The 4,597-nt window shown below is 37.6% G+C and overlaps 1 pseudogene; it reads right to left on the bottom strand.

Annotated features, from left to right (window-relative positions):
* Positions 1 to 3,616: 3,616 nt before the first annotated feature.
* LOC120246599 lies at positions 3,617 to 4,267 on the bottom strand (annotated as a pseudogene).
* Positions 4,268 to 4,597: the final 330 nt, after the last annotated feature.

The raw sequence follows: 4,597 nt of genomic DNA, 5'->3' as shown, positions 1-4,597 counted from the left end.
GTGCCTGGGCTGGGAAGACTCAACAACTGGGCTAGAATAGCTAAAGTTCTTCAGGTCTCTCCATTTCTGTGTGATCTCTCTAGTGTGGCAGCTTCAGGGTAGTTCCAAAGGCACATGGTCCAAAAAGAAGCCAGCAGAATCTCTCTTCCCTTTATGAACTGGCCTTGGAAGTCACTCAGCATCACTTCCTCTGCAGTTCTTTAGAGGCAAGTATCTAAAGCTGATCTATGGGGGCGCCTGGGTGGCGTGGCTCAGTCGGTTGGGCATCTGACTTCAGCTCAGGTCATGATCTCACGGTTTATGGGTTTGAGCCCACATCAGGATCTATGCTGACAGCTAGCTCAGAGCCTGGAGCCTGCTTCGGATTCTGTGTGTCCCTCTCTCTCTGACCCTCCCCTGTTCACGCTGTCTCTCTCTCTCTCTCAAAAATAAATAAAACATTAAAAAAATTTAAAAAAAAAAAAAAAGCTGATCTATGTTCAAGTAGAGGGTAATTATACTTCCCTTTTTAAAGAGAGGAAATTGACCATTATGAATGGTATGGATGTTGGGTATGTAGGTGGAATTGAAATGGGAATAAGATCTAAATACATTGGGGGAACAAGGGTGCAGTTATAGAGGATGGAGGCTGAAATAAGGCTTGGGAGCTGATATTACAGAAATATAAACAATAGTATCCAAATAAATGGCAGCCAGAAAGGGAAAATACCAAGTTAGTTTTCAGAGATAGATAAATATTATTTTGGTGCACTGGAATTGTTTAGATGGAATGTTACTTAAAGCAAGTAGGGTATTGACTGAGGCATTGACTTTGTTTTATAGAAATATCAGCAGTAATGACATTTATTATCCTGATAAATATATATAGTTAAGGGCAGACAACCAGCAGAAGGGTACAGATAATAGCAAATTTCAGTCCATCATCACTGATACTTCTAACTGTGGTTTGTATTAAGAGTGTAGAGGTTGGAGAGTGAGGAGAATCTTGGGGAAATGGCTGATAACCAAGTCTAGGCCAGGAAATCCATAAAATGTGTCTGGAATATCTTGTCATATTGAAGGAGAAGAGAGTTATTAGAGACGACTGGGTTCATGTCTAATGGACACCAGAGCCAATTTGCAGGGGTTTGCACTTGCCAAAGATGGGATAATATTAGCAACAAAAAATAATAATGATAATGGATTGAGATACATCAAATATATTAAAATCCATTAGTTCTTAATGATACTTGCACACAAAACCTCTCATTAGTCACCTTCAAATATGCTATGGAACCAAAACTTTATTCTTAAACTGGTAAATGAAGTGAAACAGTCAAGCATTACATCACATTTCTTGTCCAAATAGTATTTAAGGGTGCCAAATAGTTAATTAGGGAAAGACCTTCTAAAAGAATTTTAGTGAATAAATATGGAAACAATGGTAGAATTAGAATATCACGATTGAACTCCTAATGAAATAATGGATTTAGGCCATGATCATCAGTGGCTACTAAAACTATTAAGTGAATTGCTTATAGGGAGCTTGGTAATAGGGGAGTAGCCTGATAACTGCAAACCCACTGCCCATTCTTAATGTCAAAAAAAGAGAAACAACTAGGTAGTATGTGCTTCCTAATGGAACTACACAACACTCCTATAAAATAGTCATGCCATAAATCTGGGCTGAATCTGATCAAGCCCTTAGTTTTCCAGAAAATATAAAAACCTGGAGAATGTATGAAAAGTCCTCAGAGAGAAACAGTCAGCAAAGTTTAAAAAGTGGGAATCTACTTTATTCCACAAATAAATTATGAGGGAATAAAAACTGTAAGGGAAAGTTTAAACACTAAAGGATATGTGAGAGACTTTGGGTTTCAGTTCTGACAAGGAAGGAGCTAGGAAATCATCACTCTCATTCTTAAAATAAGAAACAATGTTGAAAGAGACCCATTAGAGAACTGAGGTTACGGGGCAACTGCCACCCACAAATTGGGAGACACGGGTGAGTATAGAGAAGCTTAGCTAAGATCAGCTTACATGGAGCAGAAAGCACTAAAGCCATTAAAAGATAAAAACATTTAAATGATATTTTTGATGAATTCCTGAAGGCTCATTGTGGACAAGGTCAAGAGTGAGAAACTATCATAGTTCCAGGCTTAGGGTGTCCCCATACTTTTGGAAGTTTTACTTCCAGAAATCTACCAGGGTTTCTGGGTATAGGTCTGGGGGGGGGGGGAACACAACATTTTGGGTAGGTAAAGGAAAAATTAATGCTTTTGAATTATGCTCATGGGAAAAGTAACCATCTAAAAATGCACCCTGATTAGACTCTATGACAAAGGGGTGACCTCTCTAACTGAAGCAAAATAAGATACTTGACACAGGAGCAAGGAAATAATAAGCCAACTTTATTTAGCTCCTCTAGCTTTCGTGCCTCACCTAAAAAGAGCAAAAAAGAGGCTAAGAAACATTTATGAAGGTCACAGCCCAGGGACATAAGCTCTGAAAAGACCTTAAAGGAGTAAAAGCCTGACATATAATCACAAGATTATAGAACACTCCCCCCACCATACCTTATCATCACATCAACAGGATGTCAGTGTAATAACAGTGGATTACAATGGAAAAAGCTGTAAGAAACAGACACAATTTAAGAAATTTCACTTAAAGAACCACCCCCCCTAAAAAAAAAGAAAAGAGGGGAACTTAGAAGACACCTGAAAAAAATCAAAGCCTTTGTCAGGTACAGCTACAGCAAACCTTCAGCACAGTCCAGCTTCTTGCTAGATCAACATAAAACCTCACACTACAGGCCTGTTTATTTCAATTCCCATTACTTGGTGTATCATGTCCTGCTTTCAACAAGAAGTTGCAAGGCATTCTTTTTTTTTTTTTTTCAGTTTTAAAATGTTTTATTTCACAATTTGTAAACAAAAGTTTATATGTATAAGACTCAAAGTAAATAGAAAGGCAGCTTTCAGTCACAAACAGATGAGACAGTATTCATTCAGAATCTTCTGTGGAAGCATATTTAAGGCAGTTTAAGCAATTTAAGGCAACACAAATCAATGTTAGGCATAAATAATCCTAACTATGCTGTCCAGATTCTGGGTTTTCTATCAGATCTGCGTATATATGACACTTGTGGTCAAATTTTAAGATTGGTAAAGTCAATTTCAGACTCCTTATATCTTGAGTACAGGTTTTACTGTTGTAAATACTGTTACAAATAGAAGATGTTAACTAACAAAACAATAGTCATTGAAGATCTCTTTGTCCTGTGCGCATACACATGTAATCTGCTTGCTAAGTTCCCTTCTTGTAGTTACTCTTCAAATTATAGTCATTATGTATTGAGTTCCCTTTGCATCTCACCCATCACCTTTATCTCAGCCTTCTCGTACTTTGCCATTCTGTTCTTTCTGGAAATAACCAGCATGATTCTAGCAATAACTGCTAGTATCACAATTACAGTGACAGCAATAATACCAGTTTGTAGACCCTGCATTGAAAATTCAGGTGGTTTTTCCATATAGTAAATTTCAGTTCGACCAGGATCCAGATCCAGTTGTTCCTCATTTATTCTAAGACCTGTTCTATTGGAGTGGAACAAAGATTCATTTTTAACATGTTTTTATTCAGAATAATAATCCATGTCAGTTGTGTTCACATCATTCTGAGTTTTCTGAAATTAATTTTGCATCAGATCAATAGTGATAAGATCATTCTCACACAGAATATTTTTTATATATTTTGGATCCAGTTGATAGTGAGTTGTGATTGCTTCCTTAAGCATAGTCTGCAAACTTTGAACATCTTGAGGTGTTTCCCTTGTTTGTGTTTTAGTTTGATGATGATCCAGTAGGTCCTTTCTTGTTCAGAGTAGAATATTTTAGTGTCCTTATCAGTTCTTCTGACCTTAATAGTGTTCACCTTCCAGCACATGGTGGTGTCATTGTATTGCCTGGCTTTAAAGAGCTCCTTCCAATCACAGTCAGAATCATAGAGCCCATTGTTATTCTGGAAAGCCCTCTCAGGTCTTGCTCTTCTCCCAGACCTTGAGCCAGTCATGTCTGCCTCCATCACCAAACATTTGGTTGCCAGTTTTAAGTAAATGATAGAATTTTGTGTATCAATTGAAGTACACTCACGCTGAGCATGTGTGTTCAAAGAGCAGTCTGGTCAGTCTGTAGTTTTCACAGACAGATTCTTTCTGAGCCATGGCCACTATCATGGTGACCACTGTGGGTAGGAGTCCAAATATGAGGACCTGGGGATGTGCCATGTTGTGTGTGTGTGTGTGTGTGTGTGTGTGCACGCTCAGGGCACTCTAAAAGACAAGAAAAAGAAAAGAACAGTCTGAAAAAACAAAACAAGCATCAGAGCCAGGCTCTGATGTAGCACAAATTTTAGAAATATCAGATAGGGAATTTAAAACAACTATGATTCATTGATTAAAGTGAAGTGTTCCGGTGGGAGAAGACAGCATGAAAAAGAAAAAAAAAAAAAAAAATGAGTAATGTAAGTAAAGAGATAGAAATTCTAAGTAAATGTAAAAAAGGAATGTTAAAAACCAAAAACACTGTGACAGAAATGAAGAATACCTTTATGACCT

Source organism: Hyaena hyaena, unplaced genomic scaffold (genome assembly GCF_003009895.1).
Source record: "Hyaena hyaena isolate Hyena2069 unplaced genomic scaffold, ASM300989v1 scaffold_479, whole genome shotgun sequence".
Taxonomy (NCBI): domain Eukaryota; kingdom Metazoa; phylum Chordata; class Mammalia; order Carnivora; family Hyaenidae; genus Hyaena; species Hyaena hyaena.
Note: the sequence above shows the minus strand (reverse complement) of the source record. Positions and strands in the feature narration are given on the sequence as shown.